The sequence below is a fragment of the Pleurodeles waltl genome, chromosome 12 (assembly GCF_031143425.1).
Source record: "Pleurodeles waltl isolate 20211129_DDA chromosome 12, aPleWal1.hap1.20221129, whole genome shotgun sequence".
NCBI lineage: Eukaryota > Metazoa > Chordata > Amphibia > Caudata > Salamandridae > Pleurodeles > Pleurodeles waltl.
The window spans coordinates 267,633,060-267,659,471 of record NC_090451.1 but is presented as its reverse complement, the minus strand read 5'-3'; the positions used below and the strand labels follow the sequence as shown (position 1 = coordinate 267,659,471).

Below are 26,412 nucleotides of genomic sequence, written 5' to 3'. Positions count from 1 at the left end.
GAACTCCAGGAACTCAGATCTGATGTGGACTTGGTGGGACAGAGGCTGCTGGACGTAGAAGCCAAGGAGGAGTAGCTAGAAATTGCACAAGCAAGTGACTCTCACAGTGAGGCCATGGATCAGCAACTAAAGAATGTGCACACCAAAACTGAAAACCTTGAGGTCAGTTCCCTCTGGGAATACCTGCAAATATGAAGGGCTGGGGAAGACGATGAAGGCTCCAAACTGGAAGCTTTTGTAGTTGGCATGTTTTCCTCCCTCCTGGGAGATGTACAACAGGTGTTGGAACTTCATAGCATTAGGTCCCAGAAGATCTTAGCCCTCACAGAAACCGAGAAACATATTAGCCAAGTTTCACTACTGCAAATAGAAAGAAGCAGTATTGAAGAAAGCATGTAACAATGGCAATATCTTCCTCATACTTGCATCATCTGTCAAGACATTTCTCAAGCCACTCATCAGTGCCTACTAAATTTCAGGCCAATCACAAGGAAACTGTGAGGCAAAAGATACAGATGGATCTGTCCTTTCCATCTGACTTTTGAGAAGGAGCAGAAACAATTCCACGTCATGGGCTGCGAAGAAGATGGCCATACATGGATAGAGCCATCCAAGGGGAGTACCTCCGCTCAGTGTGGCCCAGGGGATCAACAGCGGCACTGAACCTTAGCATACAAAGTGCATGCAGACACTGCTAGAGGAAGATTCTCACTTCATCATTCTCTTCCTTTTTTGTTTTTTGGTTAACTGTTTGGACAGGGAGGGATGTTTAAGTAAGGGGAGGTGGTACAGGATGCAGGAATTGCCAGTCATCTCCATCTGCAGTCAAGTTTGATTTATCATCAGAGGGAAGAAATTGAATCATCAGGTTCAAGCCCTCTTTTCTTCTCATGCTATCCAACTCCTCTTCTTTCCTCTTCTCTGCATATCTGCCCCTCTTACATTTACATTCTTTAATGCAATTTGTCTCTTCCCAATGCCACTACTCATCCTGGTGCTCCTTATCATCCAACAGAAGACTGACCACCTCTTTTGGTTTCAGGGCATCTCTTTTGAAATCCCCGCCTGCAATCACCATCCGCTGGATCTTACTTTTCTTCTTTGCTCTCTGCAAAATACACTCCTCAATGGTGTCCTTACATATCAGACAATACACTGTGACCTGTTTTGTTTGACCTAACCAATGAGCTCGGTCCATAGCCTGCTGGACTACTGTTGGAATCCAGTCACTATTGTAGAATATAACTGTATCTGCAGCAGTGGGGCTAATACCCAGACCACCAGCTCTTGTGCTCAGCAGAAACACAAAGATGTGAGTTGTGCTCTGAAAATTAGTCACCATGTCTCTTATCTCAGAAATCTTTGATAAGCCATCCAAGTACATATATGTGTGAGTTCTGTAAACCATGTACTCCTCCAGCAAGTCAATCATTCACATCATCTGCAAGTATATAAGAACTCTATAGCATTGAGTATTCAGCCAGGACAGCAGCCAGTAAAGGGCATAGGGATTACCACTGTCGGTGATGAGGCTCTCCTTGTCTGGTATCCTGATGAAAGACCAGACAATCTGAGGTCTGAGAGCCAACAATCCTCCAGAGCCTTCTGGAAAAAAGTGAAAACTCCTGTTAGACCAATCAACTGATAGTTCAGGTAATCCATACATGACACACTGCTTTGCAACCAGATGTCCTCCATCTTTCTTTGCCTTGTGCTCATATTCTATGCTCCAATCATTGCAGGAGAAATCCAGCAGCGCACTGGTGATCAGTGTGTGCCATGAAACACAAATGATGGCAGCTCAGTGACTCAGGAATAGTGTACTCTGGGGTATGCAGACTTTCGCTGATGTATTGCATGATACAAATGGCCAAACATTGCTTTACAAAAATGACTAAACACCAGATCCTGGAAGACAGCACAACTCTGATGATCTGGAAAGGACAGTGGCCAGTCGATGGACAGTCGTAAATCCTTTTTCTTCAGATTTCAAGACCTGGGTTGGCCTTTTTCCTTCTCTTGCTCTGCCCAGGAAAGCAGATGATGAAGCCTGAAGGAGGCTTTCAGAGACAGGAAAAGAATTAACAATCTTACCAAATGTGCCTGAAGTATGAAGTGTGTTATTTCTGCTGGGAAGACGTCAATAAACTGCAGAAAAAAAGAAGCACCTTTCTTCTTGAGTATCGTGCCAGTGAAAAAGGAAATTTTGAATATGCTCTGGTGCAAATGGTGAAAGGATAACCCGTACCCACTTGTTTCGAGAACAGTTGACACTTCGATCTGTCCACTCCGGTACATAAACTTTGAAATCCGGTACGGACTCAGTGAAATGTGTAGTGGAGACCAGGTCTCTTGCTGCTCAAATACGTCAGAATGATTGCACACCTTTCTAAAATGTCCATGAGGCTGCTTGTGGTATTCTGTTCTTGTTGGGTGGTGCTCATCGAGGACTGCAGCAAGTGCTCAATGAAGATCGTGTTTCTCAGAGCTTGGTATATCATCTTTTGTTGACTCATCAAATTACAGTACATCAAAATTTCAATCATATCCAACGGTTCATTTTCAATATCCTTCTTGAGCCATCTCAACGTGAAAGTCATGTGTAAACAAGACAGCTGATTTTCATCAGTGGCAGATTTGCTCTCAGTATGGCTCTCAATCTCTTTGGAAAACCACTCATTAAATTAATCATGAGAATCAAAGAATATTGGCACCATAAAGTGCAGAAGTGCTGCAAGCGACGCACAAATTAAGGAGGGTAATCTAATTTTGCTTTTATTGGCATAGACTCTTGAACTGGTGCAAGACTAAATCTCAGTCCGGGACTTTGCTGGTTAGAGAGGAGGAGGAGGACCATTGTCTCTGGATTCCAGGTGATGTCGAGTTGCAATTGTGCTCGGCGTCCTTTTAAGTTGCGAGGGAATGGCATTACTTCTGTCTTGTTTCATGTTCTTGGTTTGGGAATTTTTTTGGGAACATAAGGAGAAGGGAGACAGCCCATAAGCACTTAAATGACTACGTGAGGTACCACGCTCTAATTGAAAACAAGCATCTGCAAACACTCATCCCCCATGTGGCAGATCCACGATTACTATGACTACTCTGATTATCAAAGGTCCGAAGACCTCAACCTAGAGAGGGGTACTATGGAAAAACCTCAAAAACAGGCAGCTGGACATCTTGTAGTGTTTGCAGGAAACCGACTTACTGAAGAAAGATCAGGAGACTATGAGACACAGATTATATTCGGCTACATATCCCTCCTCAACCACTACCAAACAATGGCGAGTTGCTATTTTTTTTAAATGCAGTTTCCCACTGAGAATCCCAGAAATTAGAGCAGATAAGGAAGGTCACTATTGAATTCTATAGGGCAATTTCAATGCCCCCAGATTACCTTTGCTACAGTATGTGCACCAAATGTAGCCCAGTATGCATTTCTCTCACAATTTTTAGAAGTCTTGGCAAGGATGGCAAGGGGCAGTATTTGTTTTTCTCAAATATTATTACATTTATGTACATAGCAACATGCGGTTGCATTTCTGCAAGTGGAGAAGCTTGGTTATGTAAAGGTATCAAACCTGAAGAATGCAATGGGCTGTATTGTTCTTCAGGAAAACTTTAATCAAGTCTAGGACCACCCAATAAATGCCCATTTAGTATTTGGGAGTGACAGGGAGTGCAACTTGATTCACTATGTTGAAGGCTACTCATAAATTTTGAAGAATCGGGAGGCAGAAGTTGCGAGAGTCCAGGACTCGAAGAGCATAATCAACCACCGGTAGCAGTGCTGTTTCAGTGTTACAGCCCTGATTGAAAGCAGATTGGTATTAATCTATGAGGCTGTTTTTTATCTATTGGGTGAGCCGCTCTGCTAAACATCTTTTGATGATTTTTTGCAAAGAAAGACAGGTAGATAGGGTGAAAATTGTTGAGGTCATTTGCATTTGCAGAGCATTTTTTAAAGGAGTGCAGGGAGTTGTCCAATATTGAGATAGTCAGGAAATGTTCCTTAGCTGAGAGAGATTCACCAATTTTGTCCAGTAGGGGGGCATGTATGTTAAATTTGTTTGACACTGTTACCTAAGGTAGGATCCACAAAGTGGTCTGAAGGGTTGGCCTTCATAATTGCTGTAAGTAAATCTTCCCTCCTAATTATGTCAAATGGGTGTGTGGCCAAGATGGAGAAAGAGTAGGCGTGCTCCATCTCCGCTCCATGTAGTGGCTCCCAGTTAACCTGCCCGACTGCCAGAACTGCATCCGTGAGAGGGTGAGATACACTAGCACCAGCTGTACTCATTGCACTCGCCGAGCGGCCCCAACAGAGTTCATTTTATACCTCAGCTGAATGTTCCTTACCACCTTGTGGTGAGCAGACCATGACTGGGAAGCTCTGTTGCTGAGGGAAGATTGAGTTGATTTCCTACCATCAAGCGCTGTGGCATCATGTTCACCAGTACAGCACCCAGGACGCACTCTGACAGCAGGAAGTGCCATCAGGGAGGCGGCTTGAGCCTGCCAGATGCAGTAGGTGCAGAGGCCTATGCAGCTGAGGACGGCAGTCTGCCGCCTGTATCCCAAGGGGCCAGCTCTGGAAGGAGGAAACAGTGCCCCTGTCACCCCATTTGGACTGACCCCTGCCAACCCTAGAAGGCACTGGTGCCACAACACTATGACTAGACCATGAGAGGCCTTCACCCTCAGACAGCAGCCTAGTGAAGCAAGCCAGGAGAGTGCGGCTTGAGCATTACAGGGACACCTGAGCAAGCATCTGTATTCAGAGGGGTCTGACTCGGGGGGGGGAGGAGGAGGTGTGCCCCGATGAGGCTTGCACCAGCCTCTGTCTCCGATCTGAGATGGGAAAGACTGGCCACCAGCTGTTGGGAGACCAGTGAGAAGACTGAGCCTCCCCTTCTAACTAGTAAGCCTAGCTGGTGAACCCAGTGTGAAACCTGATTTTTGCATGCAGTGAACTGCTAACCTTGCACCTCTTCATCCTTGGCATTGTCTATAGACCATTGTGGTGGTAGCTGGTCCTTCTTTGGTCCAACACATTAGAGGTGAGACAGGTTTCCGCAACTGAAGAGAGGTGATCTCCACAAACAAACCCTCCCAACCTGACCCACAGATATGTCCGCCCACAAATCATGCAGACACTTATCCTTAAGAGACATGCTCACCATGGCTGCATCGAAGAAAGCCGACACACCATGAGGTGAGTGCCAAAAAGATGAGAGCAGAGAGCCCTCACCATACAGAGCCTCACCGACAAAAGCTAAACCCTTGCTAACCAGAGCCTTTATGAAGGTCCTCTTTGATTAACTTCTTCAGTATATAACACTACTCCATCTAGAAGTCGCAAAATACATAAAGAAAATGTGACAGGACATGGGGATCCTGAGACAAAGGATTTCCACTCTGGAGGGAGGAGTAACTAGACACCTGTAGACAGCAACTGGTTGACCTGCGAGATTGAAAACCTATACTGCAGGCACACCTGGAGGACCTGGAAAATAGATCCAGAAGATTAAACATCCATGGCATCCCTCGAGGGGGAGGAGACCAAAGACATTGAGCCATATGTGAAACACCTATTTCACCAGTTCCTATCTGAGCTTGCAATAGCAAACATACAGCTGAACAGAACCTACAGAGGGAACAGAGCCACAAGTCCAGGCAGTGCCCCACCAGATATCCTGACCTGCCTGCATTACTTTTGCCAGAAGGCAGCTATAAGGGACGCCGCTGAACACATGAACACCGTTCAATTTGAGCACACTATAGTGTTCCTCTACCAAGATCTGGTACCAAGCACCCTACAGCACCTTCAGAAACTAACGCATTTTATCAACTTCCTTCAGAGTAAATCAGTGAAGTACCATTGACCATATCCCTTTCAACTGCTTTTGCAGCAATCCTCACCCTCCCAGAGCTCACAGACCCAGCATTTCAATCAGACACCCCACCTAGGGCAGAATGCCCATCTAGATGAGCTGGTAAATGGACTAGAGCAGTGGTTCCCAACCTGTTGTCCTGAGAATTCTGGGGCCTGCGAAGCTGCCTCGGGGTCCGTGACTGCTTATAAAATTAACTAATATTAACCGTTTAATAAGGTGTATATAAATAAAGTAGCCGAAATTGGAGGCTGAAAATTAAATTAGTATCCTCAGAGTGATTTGTAGGAGCAATGCAGGTGCATCAAACAGAATATAGTATGGACCAGTGGTTCCCAACCTTTTGACTTCTGTGGAGCCCCACTTTATTATTATTGGAACCTGGGGACCCCCACTGAATCATTATTGGAATCCAAGGACTCCAGCTGGATGTCGGGGACCCTGGCCTAAACATTGTTGATGATTTGAAGTGGAAAACAATACACAAAAATACATAAACAAACATTCAGCAAACATACACAAATGATAACACATTTTATTTAATTTAACAAATATAAATGTTTTTAAAAATAATAACTTTAATAGGAAAGCTGGAGCTTTTCTTAGTTTAATTGAAGCCACACATCGTCCATACTGTATTCTGTTTGATGCACCTGCACTGCTCCCGTTAATCAATCTGAGGAAACTAATTTAACTTTTAGCCTCCACTTGCAAATTCCTTGACATTTACAGTTCATTTAAACATTTTCATTTGTACATTGGGCCACTTTATTTATATAAACCTGTTAATATTATTTAATTTTCTGAGCAGTCGTGGACCCCCTGAGGAGGCTTCACAGACCCCCAGGGGTCCCCGGACCACAGGTCAGAAACCCCTGGTATAGACAATGTGTGTCTTCAATTGAATTTAGAAAAGTTCTAACCTTCCCATTATTATGAAATCCTTTATTTTTTTATTTTATTTGTTTGCAAATTAAATAAGATGTGTTATTGTTTGCGCATGTGTTTGGTGGAATGCTTTTTTCTGTATTTTTTCTGTATGTTTTGTGGTTCAAATCATCAACAATGTTGAGGCTGGGGTCCCCAGCTTCCAGTAATGATTCAATGGAGGTCTCTAGATTTCAATAATGATTCAGCTGGGGTCCCTGGGTTCCAGTAATGATAAAGTGGGGTTCCATAAAAGTCAAAATGTTGGGAACCACTCCACTACAGTGTCATGGGGGGAATCAACAACAAAACCATTAGAGGATGAGAAGGAGAGAGAACGGCAAGCGATTTTGAGCAAGCTACAGTCTGACGATCCAGAGATCGGACAATGAGAGCATGATCAACATCGTGGTATCCACTGCCAAAGAAGGGTATGAAGTAGTGGGGATGCACCTCTACAGGTCATGGGGGGTAGAGGAGTATCAGGTGCACACTAATGACTGGTAAGGTGGACCAGGGACCTGAGGGGAATATTTCAGACCCACAATCTGCATGGAGTACTCCAGCTGGGGGGAGTGAAGGTTTTTAAATTTTAGTTGTTACGTTACTGGGTATACTGGGGAAGACCACCATTGCACAACGTTACCACTCCCAAGACATATTTGCCTGAGACCTTGCAGCCCTAACTACCTACAACAGCTTTCTAACTCCTTATCAGAGATGTCGAGCGGCCTTTTCCACTCCCAGTAGTGCGAATCCTCATCCTAAACACTAGGGACCTTAATGCCCCAGCAAAACGCAGCTCTGTGCTGCACATGCTTAAAGATTCCGAATGTGACATATGGTTACTGCAGGAAACGCACCTGCAAGAAATACACCTGCTTAAAAGGGACTAGAACCGGCTTTATTCACGCTGGTGTACATGATAGGTCTTTTCCGCTGGCCTAGCTAGGATGAGAGGGTTGGCTGTTTTATTGGCCAATGAATTCAGAGGCAAAATGCTCTCCATTGTAGCTGACATCCCAGGCAGGCTGAGGGTGGTACACATAATGCCACTCACGCAATCACTCTCTGCCACATATACGCCCTGAACGTTACTCAAGAAGGCTTTCTCCGCAAAGCAATATCCCAGATTCTGTCAACCCCAGACATGGTGATACTTATAGAGGTGAACTTTAATATGGTAATGGACACCGATCTTGACTAGTTTTCTCAGTGTCACATCAGACATATGGCAGATTGGACTGCTACCTGGGCACAACACCGCTCGTCCCCTGGGTACAACAGGTTCACAAAGGGTCATCTCCCTGTCCAATCACACTTCCATATTGCTCATCCTACAAGACTTACACGGACCTCCCCAGCAAAGACACTGGTGACTGAATGGTAACTTCTTGAGACAGTCAGAGATTACAGACTCTGTTGGCAGCTGTATCGTTTCCTACATGTTGGAGAACAAAGGGTCGGTCTCTCAAATTGCTTTGCTTTGGGATGCCCATAAGGTGATCGTACAGGGGGAACTTATAGCCCTTAGAGTTAAAATCAACACAGACAGAAGGGCAGAGATTAGGAAGCCGGAAGAAATGGTGAGCAACCTTGAGACCCGATTTAAGAGTTCATATTTGCAGAAGGTTTGGCACCAGTTTACGACAGAGAGGCAATAGCTCCAAAACATTAGATTGGGATGCAGCGGAATATGCATTATTGCGCACCAAGCATAGATATTATATTAGGGGATACAAAGCAGGTAAATTACTAGTTTATAAACTCAGCGCAAAGCAACAGAGAGGTCTACCCTGATAACACAAAATGTATTGTTCATATCATGGACAAAATCTCCTGCGCCAAAATACCAGCCTTTCTCTTAACAATCAACACTGAGAAAGCATTCAGTAGAGGTCAGTAATCCTTTCGACAGGAGGCACTTAAAAGAAGCGGAGTGGGCCCCAAAGTTCCAGAGGTGGGTGTTCAGTGGCTACAAAAACCCTGATGCCCAGGTTTGTGTCAATGGTACCGCCTCTGCTATGCAGAGGAGAACACAACAGGGCTGCTACCTGTATCCCCTCCTCTTTGCTCTTTATATGGAACCCCTAGCCAAGGAAATATGTAGAAATCCCCACATCACAGGGGCCACATTTGGCCTCACAGAACATAAGAAAGCACGCTGCACAGACAACATCCTTTTGACACTTACGAACCCGCTAACCACATTTCCAGCCCTACTCCATGAATTTGACTCCTTCAGTCTGTATTGGGGGTTAAGACAAACAAACAAAAATCACAGGTCATGGCCCTCAATATTTCTGAGGAGAAACAGATTGCTTTCCAAAGGCAAAGACCTTTTTAATGGGCAAACCAACATATCACCTACTTGGACATTAAACTTTTCTTAACAATTGAGTGTACAGAGGACAGAACTACTCTGAGCTCCTTCACCTAGCCCACAGTGAATTGCAGAATTGGCAGATGCGGCTGGGCTTTCATACATAGGTAATATAGTGGCGGTTAAGATGACCCTACTAACAAAAATATGATACTTTATGAAAGTGCTCTCCCTACCACCAACACAGGGCATACTCTCTGTGATGCAATGATTGCTCGAGGGGTTTGTTTTAAGAAGTTGATACTCACCAAATCAGATGATAAGCACTTGGTCTCTGGCCTATGCAAACTATTCTTGAAAGCGACCCCACAATCACAAACGACTCCGCAGAAGATATCGGGAAAGACTTAAAACACACATTTACAGACATGGAGTGGGGGACATTTTCCACCACACGTGCAACTGCAAACATTGCTGATGGAAGGGAAGCCATGATCAAAGTCACACACTACTAGTACTGCACGCCTGCCTGGGTCCACACTTCGTATCGGAATAAGGCTCCGAAGTGCTGGAGAGGATGTGGCTCGTCTGGCACTCTCACATATCTCTTATGGAACTGCACAAAGCTACTTCCATATTGTTCAGCAGTGTTCAGCGGCATCAACACAATATTCTACACGGACATCCCCTGTTCCCCTGCCTACATTCCACTGGGACTACCCAATGCACTTGCATTCCTGCAAGGGAGAGCAATGGCTGTGACACTAGCTGTAGCTAGACAGGCCATCTCAGTACTGTGGAGTAGTGACACAGTTCCGGACTGTGGGGCATGACAACACCATCTTTGGACTCTACTCTGGATGAAGATTTCAGCAACACTTGAGGCAAAAGAGGCTTCCTTTTACAGAACGTGAAGGCCATAAATTAACTTTCTCAAACAAGAATATAGAGACTCACGTGCCCCAGATATCTAAGGGTACTTCACCTCATCACTATAGACACCACTAAATAGTCCTGCTTATTGATCCCTATAAGCGGCAGTAGGTGCATAGGACATATGCAACATTTATTGACAGGCCACTTTGTACTGGGACATGAAACCATTGGGCACTGTGAACGATGGAGAGTGGTGTAGCAGGGACTTTTTGGAGGGTCAGGGAAAACTGAGGCCCAGTTGGGAAGTGGGGCCTTGTTTCCTGTTCTTCTTTCAATACACACCACTATGTTTACCATGCTGACCGGCCTTTGGATGTGTACCAATAAACACATTTAAACATAATTATGTCAAATGGTTGCCATATGTTTTTGGGTTGGTTTTAGGTTGTGTTAGATCAGATAATTTCTGGAAAGAAAGAAGACAAACTGGTTGAATGCAGAGTCTTCTACGGTGAACCATTGAAGAGTAAAGTCTCCCAGAAAGATCACTTTGTGTTGATTGGTTGTTTGCGAGATAAACGTATTCCTCAATAAATGCTTTATTATTGCTTGGTGGATGATAAATGAATTTAATGTGTGAATTGGGAGTAGTGAGCATTTGTAAGGCCAGAGTTAGCCATTTGAATGTGGAAATAGATCAGTTGGATATCACCCAAAATTGTAAGGACTCTCTGAAGCAAATTGCCAACTCCGAAAGGTATCCTTGGCTTTACTTGCAAACAGTGGCGGTTCTTTTCATTGAGCTCAGGTGCTCCGCCCCTTCTGATTTACTGCTGCCTTTTATTGTATTATTAGTTATATACTTCCCGAAATGCTAGCAGCATTGTCAATCATTGAAGCCATCAGGCGCATTTTTGCAGACACGTGCTAGTGTGCATGTGCCTGCTGTCACATTTCTTGGTCGGCTTACCTTGCTTCACGGCTATACCCACTGTGAGATGGTGCAGCCTCACCAAGTGAACTTAGCCCGGGTGTGTTATGCTTAAGCCCTGTGCTTCTCCAGACTAGGGGCCTGATTACAACTTTGGAGGAGGTGTTAATCCGTCCCAAATGTGACGGATATACCACCAGCCGTATTACGAGTTCCACAGGATATAATTGACTCGTAATACGGCTGGTGGTATACCTGTCACTTTTGGGACGGATTAACACCTCCTCCAAAGTTGTAATCAGGCCCTACGTGTCAGTTAGCGAAGATGCACACCTCCTGCTCACATCTCATCACAGGGCAGGGTGTCATCATCTAGACTCACAGATCCCACCTCTCCCTATGATGAAATGAGAAAGAGGCAGCGTTCAAGAAAGGCCCCAGATATTTGCATTGCGTCATCACAGTTAGCCTCAGCAATGTGCACTGCTCTCCAGAAACTTCCTTTGCAATTATTGGACTTTTCTCCTTGGCAATAAGTTCCTGCTTCTGTGAGGTTTAAAACATGAAGCTGAGTTGGTGGTCTCACAAAGTTGACCATCTTTGTGGAACAGCGGAATGCATGTATCCACAGTTAAAAATCATAGCATAGTGCTTCAATTTTGAAAAAAATGTTGAAATTTTACAAAGACCCCAAATAGCATAATGCATCTGGGCCACGAAAAACACTGTCGCTCTACGTCTAAGAGGTTTCAAATGTGGCTCCCTCCGCTTTCCCAAAGTTTGTGAATGCATTGCTGGTTCATACAGGTTTGCAGTGAGCGGTATTTTTTCGATTATTATGCTTGTTAGATCAGAAGATTTGCTCAAAAAGCTCTGACTCACTTCGCTACTTTTGCTACACGGCCTTAAAATGTGAAAAAAACTTTCGGTATGGCTCTGTGGACCTCCTAGCCTCTCTTTAGGTAGAGCATATCACATGTGCTCCCGATTTATGACAATACTTTCAGGTGAAGTCAGGTTTTAAGTGGTCCGGTTATACTCAGCAATACTTTAAAACGGACATTTAAACTGGTCCCTACATGGCCCTTTTTAATGTCCTTAGTTGTATGGCAAAAACACATCGATTCTTGAATAATGACAGCAAAAAACGTTTAGGTAATTTATGTCAGCTATTTAGTATCTATTTAAAATTCACAAGTATTACTTAAACTTACATTCCCTAAAAGTGTTAGCTATTTCCAAGATGCTGTGTTTCCAGGGACGGCTCCTCCATTAGGGCCCCCACCACCAGCACCGGCAGCTGACAAACCTTTAAAAAAAAAGCTGATAAACTTTGTTTATTAGCTTTTTCTTTTAAAGGGCCGAAGCCAGGGGGTGACGAGCAGCGAGGGGGAGTGCTCAGCACTCCCCCTCACTGCGCATGTATGTTTGGCCTGCCGTCTCGGGCTGGCCAAACATACATGTGCAGTAGGCTTTCTCCAGCCTGGCAACACAGTTGCAGGGCTGGAGAGAGCCTGCACAGACTCCCAGCCAATCCTGGCACTGCTTTGAGCAGTGTCAGGATTGGCCGCAAGGCAGGCTGGGAGCTTGTGCCTGCAGTCTGCAGCCTGGAATTAAAAGGGACAGAGGAGCGGCGTGCGGCAGAGTAAGTAAGTGTTTTTGTTTTTAATGAATTTTTATTTACACCTCCCGCGTCCGCCGCCCCACCCCTTCTTATTGTCGGGAGTCGCCAGCCACAGCTGCTTGCACATGTCCCAAAACTGAACACCCTAACTTAAATATTTCTCTTGCTGGTTCCAGGAAAACAGGGTTTGCTTAACTGGTGTCTGATGATCTCAATGTGATAAACACGTGGTGGGTGTAATTAAAATGCAAGATAAGTGCTGGCAGAGACCTCTCTCTCGTTTATTTTTGGTTTAATTTCGAGTCCCAACCTGGAAAGTATGGACTGCATAATAAAATGTGTTGCCATATTTAAAAGCTAAACTATTGAATTAAGAGCACATGAGATGTATCTTTCCAAACGCAGGTACACACAGAACTCTCTTGCCGCGCTCTCTCGCAAACACACACATGTTTCTCACACCAGCATATCTCTCTATCATACAGGCACCCAGGGCACAAGTCGGGGACACTCATGGGTATTTTCACAGGGTGGACGGCGTACACCTTGCAGGAAGTGGGCCCCACTGAAATATGCTGAACTTGTCCTGGTGTAATTTTTAGACAGTGGGACACATTCAGCAGCACCTGCATGTTGTCTGCTTTTGTTTCGAGCAGCAACATGAAAGTGGCAAGGAGGCTTTCATATTTTAGACACCAACTGGGCCCATAACAAAGGTCGAATTTAAGGGCCACCTCCTTTTGTTTCACTATTCTGACTAGGAGCTATCTGAGCCTCCCACCTAGATGCCAATGCAAAGGAAGAGAAACAAAGGCACACAGTTTGTTGTTATCACTTCGCAAGTACTTGAAGGGTATGCTTTTTAGGTTGTTCAATCCCCCTATCTGAGAAATGTGTGCACTGTAAGAATGCCAGATGTGTTGGTCGGTTCCAGTCTTTACACAACTAACAATTTAAGTACCACTATTTTGTTTATTTCTTTTACAGCACTACTGTGAAAGCGCTTTACATCACACATCCATAAAATAAATTGAGAATAAATCCTATAAATGTTTAAATAAATGTACAAAATGTGTTATGTAAGACATAGAGGGTTACAAGGTGTAGGTGTCACATGTCCTTTATTAGGAGTCACATGTGCTATGTTAGGAGGATTACAATTTATGAACTGCAAGTAACAAAAGGATCTCTTTGTTAAAAGCCGCAATTCGCTTACATAGCTACATAAAACAAAAATCTGTCATCTGCATGTTGTGCTTTGCAAGAGACACTTTAACCCTCTATGCTACTTTCATTCAAAACTGCGACGAGAGAAAACACAGGTCTCTCCAGCAAATGTGTTACCCTCCAAGGTTATCTTACCATTATTATTGTTAAGCTGGATTTACTGGGCACACAAAGATCTGCGCAGCAGGTGCCTTAACCCCATGAAATATTTGAAAATGCAGACTTTGCAGCCAACATTGCAGCCAATAGTGCTATATTTTTCCTTATTTGTGGCAGAGTTTAAAAAATATATATATATAAATTGAAGCCCACATTTTGTGTTGGGTTGTGGCACTTTTTTGTCACAACCCAAATGCAAAATCCTATTTGTTAAATCTCATATTTCACTCAAATGTACCCATGAAAGACCTGCAAATCGTGTGTGAAGTGGTAAGATGTGATGTCACTTCTTGTCATGTCAGTTTCTGTGCGGTCATGGGTTGTGATGTCACTTCCTGTCATGCTGTGATCATGCTGTGATGTCACATTGTGATGACATGCACCATGATGTCACTTGTATGCTGCCTAACTTGGTTAGTCTCCCCACTTCTTTTTCAGGGTCAAGCGCGCAAGCGCTCTGGCCTGCTGTAATCTCTCTGTGAGCTTTTAAACATGTCCACTCATGCTACTCACTCTTTATTGTGCTTGTCTTAAAAGCTTCATTTTTATTGGTGCATTTTGTGAACTGTCCGGCCTTTGTGTGCTGAGTTCCCTCCCAGGCGATTTCACTAAGTGAACATTTTTGTTGCCCATCACACTACGTCATGCGTCCTCAGTGATCCTTTCTAGACAATAATGCAGGGAGCCAATAACTTTTGTGCTAACGCTCATGGCAGCCGTGGTGCTCTCAACTGACTTGCTTCTGTCAACTGTTTTACTTTTCATTTTCAATTTATGAGATAAGAAAGGCCCAGCTAGGAATTTACAGCTAAAATCTCTATCTCTAATTCAAGCAAACACAAGACCCATTACATTGCAAATGCTTGTTCAGTACTTGTGGCATGCATTGTGTTAAGACCTCACCCTGAATGTATTCCTAAAATGACTTCTGTAGCACATAGAGAACAGGAGATTTTTCTTCCCATTTTCCTTTCTCAGGATGATCATATATTGCAATGTTTGGAAGCAAAAAGAGCCAAAACCTTTAGGAGGTCTGACAATGTATTCATCACTTTTGGAGGTACTGGACAAGGTAATAGGGCTTCAGATATTTCATTGAGTAGATGGATAATGGAAACCATTTCATAAAGTTCCTGACACATTTTTGGGTAGGCCGACAGGGGTTCATAGGCTGAACTGAATGGCACTTCTTTGAATGAGATTTGAAGGGTAGGCATGTCTGTCCTAAACACCTTTATGAGTGATTATTGTTATCAAGGTTTTCGTTTGGATAGTGATCATTTTGGGCAAAATGTTTCGAAATCAGTATTTTTGGAATAACTTGATTTAACAGTTTTCTATGAATGCGTTTGACATTCGTTTTACGTTTCATTGATCATTATTGAAGAATTCCAGCATTTAGCAGTGATGTATTTGTCATAATTTACTTTCGGCCTATAGGAGCTTTGTTATTCCTCTAGTGATGAATGTGATGAGGATATAGCACGCAGAGATCATTCTCTTGTTGCTTACCCCTAGTCTCCATTATCCTTAGACCATGACATCTTTGTCACAGTCATAACAGTGTCTCTGCTCGCCTTGTTTTATGCTTGGTAGTTTCAGGAATGATTATGGGTGACCTATGTTTTTCAGTACCCTATAGGGTGAGAGGGTTTACAGCCTTACTATTTCTACTTCTTGATTTTTTTTCTGTCGTGAGCTGGGATCCACCTAAGGATTATCCAGATTAACGGTAAGTGACTGAGGTAGGGTTCTGCTGCCTGTCGGAACGTTCGGGAAGGCGTGAGGGGCTCGGGGCGAGAAACCAAACTAGGGCATTACATGTAATAGACACCTACTTTCCATTTCTGCCAAGATTTCAGCATAAAATCTACAACACAAAAATAAATCTTCCTATCCTGTCTGCACTTGCACAAGGCGTGTTTCTTTCCATTCTCTGTCAGACTCCAACATAAGTACTCTCAGCCACTTCCTTCGTGTTTTATCACACAAGAGGCAGATAAAAGAACAAGCATTTCATTATTTTTAGGTGCTGATGACCAAAATAAAACAGATAGGATTCATCTACTCCCCAAGAAGGTGTAAAGCTGCTTAGGGGGAATGCCAAAAGAAGAATGTCCATTGATGCAACCTCATATATGAACATGTTATCAGGCCCAGATATATTTCTCAACTTGGGCCCTGATTACAAATTAGGTGGAGCAAAAGTTAGGCATTTATTTCACTCTGCCCATCCCTTGCTGGATAGAGAATACTGGTGTGTACACTATCTTTACACCTCCACGGCACCAACTTTGTCACACCATTATGGGTGTACGGGAGCAAATTCCTTCCTGGATAGAGGATCCCGGGCTATATACTATCTTTGCACCTCCATGGCACTGACCTCGCCACACCACTATGGGCATACGAGAGTGACCTCCTTGCTGGATAGACGGTCCCGGGCTATATACTATCTTTGCACCTCCATGGCACTGACCGCGCCACACCACTATGGATGTACAGGAGTGAGCTCCTAGGGGCGCAATGATCTCTATGTCACTTGTCCAATGCTTAAGTACACCACGACGTTCCAGGATCTAAGTGATATTGCTATAGACTATCAGGTTCCATGAAGACAAGTTAGACTAAGAGAGGTTTTATAAGGTAGATGTCCAGGTTAGGGGGAGTGAATTGAACTGTATTGATTATAAGATATACCAGACACACTTTAATATTGCGACTGAAGCACTGTTTTACTCGTAATTGTATGGTAGTTGGGCAATGATGCTGGCTGGTGATGTTAAAACAGCATGCATTTTTACAATGGTCACAGCAGTGTGCAACTCAGAATCAGGGCCTGTGTGCCACTTTGTAGTGCAAAAAGACTGGACCCAAGAAACTGGCAAAATGCAGTTGATTGATTTACATTTATTTTGATCCTCAAACCTCCGTTTTAGATCTCTGACCACACAAATGGGGAATCTGACCAAAAGCATGTAAGAAGTGATATCAGAGCCTCCTTTGTATGGGATACTCGGGGGAGATAGGTAGCCTTTTCTGCTTTTAAAATATTCTGCCGTGATAGTTGTATTGTATTGTACTGCAACGTGTTTACGGCACCTACTGCCCCCGTGTGAGGCACTGAAGCACATGCCTACATGGGCATCATGCTGCACTGTGCAGGATGTATGGTTAGAAGGATTTTGTATTTCTTTTTGATCCTGTGTGGGAAATGTTCTCATGTTGTGTGTGAGGACCACGGATACGCAGTTATGGCGTTATGGGCTGCAGTGCTTAGCAGAGTGGTGGATGAAGAGGTATGAGAAGTAGATGTGCAGTTTGCTTTTCAGTAAGCTGGCAGTTTTGAAGTGCTCTTTAGGTACCTTTATGGTGTTTTGTCAATTCTGAGACATTTTGCTTACACTTTATGGAATTTAGCAGGCATTTGTGGAGGGAGAAATGCTGGCAAGAACAGGTGGGATGGACTTTGTTGGTATCATCCAATATCTGATTGTCATTGTGAGATGTCAAAAAGCAGACATAGTATGTAGCTAATTAGAACGTAATAGGTGGCCTAAATTAGAGTCCACCGCTGGCCAGCTGTATGCAGCAGATCTCTTCAGTTATTTCATGGCTGTTCAGTTGGTGATGGGTGTCTTTTTTGATGTCGACTAGTACAGTACTTGATATACTTTGGTAGCTATATTAGCCAAGCATTGCACCCACAGCAACAACAGTTGAATATCAGCAATGTCTGTTGGATCCTGAACACCCAGCAACATCCATGGGTACTTTCGTTGAGGTATAGATTAAACACTACAATTGTTCCTTAAAAATGCATCATTAGAATGCAAACCTGGGGTTAAATGAAGTTCTGAGCATATAGAACAATAGCAGATGTATTTGCCTGAATGCCTCAGCAGGGCTGATAAACAGAACAAATCTCATTTTAGAGCGGTTAAAACAAGCCAAAAGTCTCAATTGTATCAACATGTTTTATCTGAGAAAGGGAAATCCCTTTGTCACTAAAGCACAGGCCTAAATAGACAAATAACCCAGGAATTCCACTCTGCCTTAAATGAGCATAATGAGCTCTTTTGACTATAACAACACTCATTACTTTGCCTTCGGAAACATTTGTGACACATGTTTATGGCTACAGTAACCCTCAAAGAAAAATCTATGCAAGGCATTTTCTGTTCGTGCCTTGTGCAATTCCTTGTCATGGGCACAGAAAAGATACAGCACTGGCTCATTGTCAATCATAGGCCAACCTACCTTCATCTTAAGTAAGTAGTCTCATAGGTCATTAATAAAAACATTAAAATAAAAGGGAGCCAAAAGGCATCCCTGGGGCACCCCTGTGTGAGGAATTGAGTATATTATATGGTGTGGCTGTGCAGCCTTACAGTGGAATACACTTGCAAAAACTGTCTTGGGTCTAGTCAGACTTCTTTGAACAAACTTAAGCTCAACCCTGAGTAGCTATGGCTTTAAGCAGCAAGGCTTGCACACAGGAACTTAGTGTAAAGCATTTAACAGTACCAAACAATGAAATAAAAAAAGCCACAAAACATGAAAGAAACACAACACTAATATAAATAGATATTATATTTTTATGAATTTTTAGAGTCCAAGATGGCCAAAATTTACCAGAGGGTTTGGGAAGTACAGATTTTTAACAGTTTAGCAACTTTTTATTCAACCACAAAGAATTGTTCAATTTAAAGTTTGTAAACTTTTGAAAAGTTTGTAAAACTTAGTTTGGCTACTTCGGGCCCGTCTTGGGCAATCAAATATGACAGAGAGAAGATCTGAGGGGCCAATGGAATTGACTTGGACACTAACCTGGCTACCAGGGTGTTTTCCAGTTCAGTTCCAAACTTTACAGCATGACCACCAAAGACATCAATGGAGTGGTCCTGATGCTGAGGATACAGGACATAAAGATGCTCAAGGATGATCCAGGTGCTGTGCTGCCAATGGTGGTGTCTCAGTGGTTATTCATTGGTCCACAGGTCAGGTGGGGGAACTTTGGCCACAGACGTTCGAGTCCCTAAAGTCCTCTTTGAGCCAATAGAAGGCAAGCTATGGGCTACTAATCTCTATATACAGTGGTCCCAGTGGTATCCTTTGGTGGAAGCTGGTGTTACCCTTGGGTGACAAATCTGGATTTTGATGACACTGCCTGTTCCGGCTGACTTGGGTGTAACTTTGGCCACTGAGGATCAGTCTCATGGGGCACCCAGAGGCGGTCAGGGGGGATTCTTCCAAAGTGGCTACTGACTTGCCAATTTGTGCTACTTCAGCTCTTTTCTCCCTTGAGCTGGTTCCAGCAGGTCAGCCAACTGACTCTTTGAATAACTGCTTCAGCCCAGGGCATGACTTTTCCCAAGCCAGAAGACATAAGCACAGTCCTCGTTTCGCTAGCCCGAGGTGCAGCAAGTGCAGTTCACCAGAAGATGCGGCTTCTCTTTGTGAGGTCCAGGAGTAAACGGAACAGTCCATTTTTGGTGCTTGTTCCATTCTGATGTGATCCGAGGTTCAGAGTGCCAGGGGTGCCATATTTGTTTCCAGAAAGTGACCTGAGGGTATGATGCAGTCACTAGCCAATGGACTACAAGGTCCCCTTCCTCTTGGTGATAACTTTCCAGCAATGTGTAGCATTTGACAATCCCAGAGTGCACCACCCTGCCTACTCCCAAGATGTCTCCACCCTTCCTCAGCTGTTAGAAGCTTTTGGCTTTGAAACTTGCCTTGTGCGCTAACACCCTAAGTGGCTTCCTGTGAAGGAGAGGTAACACCGCACCCTGCAGCAGGTTGCTATTGTTCCTAAGCCTGGGAGTCATTCACACTACTCCTATTGTGGGCAGAATGCTGACTGATGGCCAGTGATCATGTGAGACCACTGGACAAACTGGATTAGAGAGTGGCAACTTTCAAAAAGTTGCATTTCTTTAACAGGGACAATATTCGACATGGGCATCACGTCAGGTTTAATGTCACAGTTAATTTGATACCTTACAGTACCCAGCTAGGTAGTTCCATTCAGAAGTTAGCCGGGCTAAGGGGATAGCCAGTAACCCTGTGTTAGTCAAAGGGGCTACTAGCCATGCCACAACAAAACGACAATTTAGAGGGGTTGCTGCTAAGACATACATAAAAAAACTTTTACTTAACAATTTATAGCTCCTTGCCTTAGGGCTCCATAGGCCTTCCTTAGGGGAGACATACATATATTGTTAAGGGAAGTGGTGGCTTTGCCATTAGTTTGAATGGGAAAGTCTTACTAACAGTGTGGCCACTGCTCTTCAAGTCTGCAGTGGCAGGCTGGGAGCCATTTTGTACTCTGTCACACACAGGGTGGCACAATCAGTGCTGTAGCCCTGGTCGAACTCTGCCTTAAATGCCCTTTGGTACCCTAGGTATCATACACTAGGGACTTATAAGTATATCAGTACTTGAGAATTGGGGATAGCCAATTCAACATACACTTTGTAAGGAGTTAGAGCACTGAGGTCTGGTTAGCAGGCCTCAGTGCACTCTCAGAGTCCAGAAAACAACAGCTACTAATCCAAATGGGGGCAAAAATTGGGGGAAACATGCAAGAAGCCTGTTTCCTTACACCATCTGATTAACGGGGGAGGGTCTGGTCTTTTTGCCTTCTGTACCACAGCAAACAATGCTTCCAATCTCTCTGCGGTCAAGGAAGGCTTACATTAGCATAGCCTACCCCTGCATATTTAATATTATAATAATATAGGCAAAACCCTTATTCAATGTAACTAGGTTAGAGATGATACCTGCGGGATATCAATGATAACATTATAAATACTCAGCAATAGAAAGCCTTGAAGCACGATCTCCAAGAGCTACATTTCCATTTCACTAAAAAGTGAGAATGGACTATAACTCTTGAGAATCATGGGGTCACCTTATTTAAAAATGGAATACAATTATATGCATGCTTTAAAGAGGTACGCAATAGGAGTATTCCCCAAAATGCTGCAGTAAGCCACCTAGAGGGACAGATGATTCCAGAAATGATCAGTGAAGGAAACAATATGATAGCGATGACCTGGAAGTTCCTTCATGGCTGCAGGGAGGAAAGCTAAAGTGCTACCTTTCTGGACTGTAAGAGAGGCTAATCAGACACCCCATACGGAACTGGATAAAGATGCACCCTCAACCTCGGGTGTAGGAGTAATAGAAATGACAAATGGGAGTGTAAGGAGAAGGAAAGTGATACAGTGAAGGGTAGTGGAGCAGTTCAGAACATGCTTTAGCAAAGATTGCAGGATCCGAGAAAGACATGTTTGGTGCAGTGGATGCATAAGAACACAGAGAACTGCAAAATATATTTTGAGGGGGGTCAAGCAATGGAGAAGCAACAATATGAAGAAGATCAGTAAGGGAGTCAACGGTAATAATAGCATTTCCAAACTAGAAGACCACCATCAACAGACCCATCCATCGCCGTAACGAGGCGTTGAGTGCCCATTCACTGTGGTCCAACGGATGGACCATGATTGGAAGCATTTGTAGTCTGGGAGAACAGGGTGTTTTCTGGGTAGAGCATGCAGGAAGAGTATGAACCTCAACATTCACACACCTACTCAGAGAATCACACACCCAAATCAGCACTCACCCCTGCACCAGGGAATTTGAGGGGAGCAACCTTTGGAACTGGGAAGCACTAGATTCACCACAGTAACTTGTGATCATCCCAGAGTTCATGAAGAGCAATGTAGACAGTGAAACTACAGTTGTTTCCCTACTTTGTGTACTGCAGCGAAAGAACACACCTAGAGCACTGGGCGGAATTTCTAAATATTTGCCTCTGTGGATTGTCAGTAATGCTACTTTTCCCTTATGATAAAAACACCTGATACCTACACCTCATGTTGTTTAATGGGTGAAAACCCACTGCTCCAGGACTCCTCACATTTTACCAACCACAGAGAGCCCTGGAGTGATGAGCGTCCTTCAAAAGTACCTAACAGATCCAATGGACTTTGCAGTTGCTGGAAAAAGCTCTGATTTCTTTTCTTTAATGCATTTGCTACAAAAATGCAATGCACAACATCCCTAAAGTCAAGTGTCTTGTCCATCAGAACCCAGCCACAGGAATAGCAGCGCCTCACCCCTTTACTGGAATTTAAGAGTTTCCACAGCACAAAAGAGTAAATGCACTGTCTGTATTAATTCATGTTCCATTTCTACACCAAAGTCAGTTGTGGTAGAAGAGGATTGAGGTACAGAAACAATTATCTTTTAGGCTGTAGGGTTGTCTGGTTTGAAACCACAAACCAATTAGATATTACAGGATGTTTGCCATCATCATGGGCTGATGATTTTCAGAAAGCTTTTGGATATTTGATTCAAGAAACTAAACTATAGTTTCAGCAAGATGCACTCAAACTTAATGGAGTACCTATAAAATCTCATGTGTTACACGCAATTTCAGTGACTACCTGCCCCCTCCCGTAAATTGCCACTCTCCTAAGATTTAAGCAGGCCCTCTGAGCAAAACAATGTGTTCATCTGGACTAGCCCTTCTCCTGGTCTTCTGCAGTAGTGCGTGAAGTTGGTCTCACCGAGTCACCGATTATTGCTATACCTATAGTTCACATAGTTGGCTGCTTTTACAAGTTTAGGCTCTCATGCAGTTTTTTTCTAGCGTTTCAAGTGGCCAATAACTCGCAAGCCTTGCATGCACGTGCATACCTTGCTAAGCTTTTTCTGACAGGACCTTTGGAACTGTGTTTAAATCCATGTTGCATAGGTAACTGTGTAACTCACAAGCATTCCGAATGCTAGAGCATTGTTTAGAATTTCCTCGCAAGCAACAAAACACAAATTACATTCACATACGAAAAACAATTGTGAAAGTTTTGATTTTGATGCAAAAGCCGAACTAACAGGGAACTTAGCAATCTTTGTATATTTTAGTAGTTTTTGTCACAAATATCCAAAGTTCATGATAAACACATTTCTGTACTCTCTACACTTGTAGAATGCTGCCAAGAGGACTTTTTGAGTAGTGGTAAGGCCAAAAAACAGTTTTGCTTACTAACCCAAACAAAAGATGATCATTGCTAGAGTGTCACTCTCATCGTCATCATGTCCAGAGGGACTTGAATAAAGACTCTTGTGCTTACCACCGAAAATGCGGGGAGCGAATGCAAGAAACCTCAAGGATGACCCACTTTTCCAGCGCAGATTATCGGAGTTATTTTCCCTGTGTCTGGAACCGTTGTGCTGCTTTTGTGCCAGGAACCCTGTCACATCTGCTGCACAGTTCCATGAACTCTGCTCATTGAAAAGTTAATTTTACCCAAATGAAGCCTGCCCTCATCTTTCTTCTTTTTAAAAAACTCAATCTGAGCCTTTTAGTGTCGGAGATAACCAGCACTCAAAACGGAACAGAATAAATACACTGATGCCGTACTGGGTTTTATATTGAGCACCAGTGAGCAGCGTTCGGTGTGCTCCACACTTACGACCTTGTACCCCTTGCGTAGTCACCTTACGCCGTCCCCTCGCTCACTTTAGTATATATCCTTGGTCACATAACCTGAGGCAAAGTTTACTGATGGTCTGAAACAGAGGGGGAGCTGTCGGTGAAGAACCCATCACCGCCCCTCCCTACTTTTCTCTAATGGTAGTGCCCCACGACCAGTTCCGTCACTTCCGCGACACTACATTCCTCCCAAAAATCAAAAACACAGAACTACACAAATTACAGATATCTTTAACAGCTAGTTATCAGTCACATGGTCACGCAACCTCACTGAGGGAGCAGGATTACTGCACAGATAGTAACTGGTGCTTTCAGCTCTTCCTCTGCTGTCACTGATTATCTCGTTGTCAGTGGGTGTACATTCTGGCAAAACGTCGGGCAGGTTGTCATCCACTGCCTCGCGACAAGGAATGTCATTATCATCATCATCCTCGTACGCGGATGATTGACCACCCACTGGCTCCGACGCTATTTCCACTGGACGAGATGCATTAGAGGAGCAATACCTTCTAAACAGCTACACATTCCGAGTCACCGAATCCGTGCCACGTCGAACTACTATTGAAGATCCATGCCGCTTCACGACTAGCCATGGGGCAGGGTTAAAAGGCATGCGGAATTTACTGCCCGGGGATAGCTCTTTGAGCAGTACTAGATCACCCACCTTGATGTCTGAGGGTTGCGCTCTTCTGCAAATGCTGGCATATCGGTTGTTGGCCAAATGCCGTTCATTCACCCTGCCTGGATCCACGGAATTAGGAACCCAGGACTGGTGGTGTGGTATTGAGTCAACAATGGCTCTTCCAAAAACCACATGCCCGGTGCTCTGTTGGTTATGGAGTGAGGGGTCTGACGGTAGTTCCTCAGGAAAGAGTATATTGCATGCTCAATCGGCTGCCCACCAGCATGTGCAATACGTATTATCTTGTTCAAGGTTCTCATAAAGTGTTTGACTTCACCATTAGCTTGTGGCCACCGGGGGGTGATTCGCTTATGCCGGACGCCAGCACTCTCTAGATACCCAGCTAACTCTCGGCTCTGAAAGGGTGGACCATTGTCTGTTTTGATTTCTGCGATGAGTCCATGAGTGGCCATGATTTTCTCGATGCGGGGAATGACTACCTCGGCTGAGATAGAGGGGAGAACTTCGACCTCAGGGTACTTTGAGAAGTCATCAATCATAACCATAGTATGCCGTCCATCCGGTAGGCTCCCAAAGTCTAGACTGTCTGACTTCCATGGTGATGTAGGACCCCGCTCCGTTTCTACTGGAGTTGGTCAGCTGGGTTCTCCTGATGCTTGACACCATTCACATGTCTTTACCGCACTTTCCACCAACTCATCCATGAGTGGAAACCATACTTTGGACCTCAGCCGATTTTTTGTCTTAACAATTCCTTGATGTCCATTATGGGCAAGTTGTACTACCCTGGATGTGAGAGATGTGGGGATTACCAGCCGGCACCCTCTAAGGAGACACCCTTCCGTGTCTACCGTCAGCTCATCTCTTACGTGATATAGGCTTCCTAGTATACGCTGAGCAGACACTGTCATGGTCGAGAGTTGCCTCTGGACTTGGAACCATTGATTGTCCCTTGTGGCTTGCAGAGCCTTCTGGAGGCATTCATCTTCTGCCGTCGCCCTGACTACTTCTTCCACTGAAAGAGGTCGTGGTCTGGACCTGTCTGAAATGAGTTTGACGTACTCTTCAGTTTCTTCTGCGTCGCATACTTCATGGTGTGAGGCTGCTCTGGGGTGTCGGGAGAGGTAATCAGCGGGGTTGTCTGACCCTGGATGATACTCCAGTTGTCATCCATAGTCCTGCAGCTGGACCATCAATTTCTCAATTCTTGGAGGGGGTTCGGAGGCAGTGCCATTGAACAGTGGTATGAGGGCTTTGCGATCAGAAGTTACCAAGAAAGGGCGGCCATAAACTTAGATGTGGAAGTGCTTGCATCCCCAGTGGACCGCAATAGCTTCTTTTTCGATTTCGGAATATCTCTGTTCAGTCTCCGTGAGGGATCTGCTAGCGAAAGCTACCGGAGCCCAGTCACTGTCATCTTGCTTTTGGAATAGCACAGCACCCAAACCTTTTGGGCCGGCATCAACAGCGACTTTGGTGTCTCGCTTTGGGTCGAAGTATCGTAGGATGGTGTCGCTAGACAGGGCGTCTTTAACTGTCTCAAATGCCTGTTGCTGTCTTGGGCCCCAGGTCCATGGTTCCGATGACTTGGTCAGCATTCCGAGGGGTTGAGTGAGTGACGCTAGATCTTTAATAAAACAACCACAGTAATTCACCATCCCTGGGAAACTTCGTACTTCCGTTGCACAGGAAGGGGGGGAGCGTTCTTGACATCTTGCACCTTCGCTGGGTCAGGTGCTACCCCTGTTGCAGAAAACACGTACCCAAAGAACTGTATTTGACTCTTCAGGAATTCGCACTTTTGGCGGTGAAGGATTAAACCTGATTCTTGTATCCTCTGTAGGACACTCTTGAGTCTGGAGCAGTGTTCGGCTATGGTTGGTGCATGTATTAGTATGTCGTCACTGACATTGCTGGTGCCTGGCAAACCTACTAGTAGCTGTTGTATAGTATTTTGGAATACTTCAGCTGCGCTGGATGTTCCAAAACTTAAACGCTTATACAGGCACACGTGTGTGGAGAAGGTTGTGATGTAGCGTGATTCCTTGGAGAGCGCGAGCTGGTGGTGTCCTGATCGAAGGTCTAGCTTCGAGAACCAACACGAGCCACTCAGTTCTCCAATTATGTTATCTATCGTAGGTGCTAAGTGTCTCTCTCATCATATGGCTATGTTGGGAAGGTGCATGTCGACGCAGATGCAAACTTCACCGGGTTGCTTTGGCTTCTGGGCTACCACGATGGGTGATATCCACGGCGTTGGTCCAGTCACCTTCTCGATGATGTCAGCCCTTTTGAGCTGGTCC

The 26,412-nt window shown here is 44.4% G+C and overlaps 1 pseudogene; it reads right to left on the bottom strand.

Moving 5' to 3' along the window:
• Positions 1-769: 769 nt before the first annotated feature.
• LOC138267120 (chromatin-remodeling ATPase INO80-like) lies at positions 770-24,654 on the bottom strand (annotated as a pseudogene).
• Between the last annotated feature and the right edge of the window lie 1,758 nt (positions 24,655-26,412).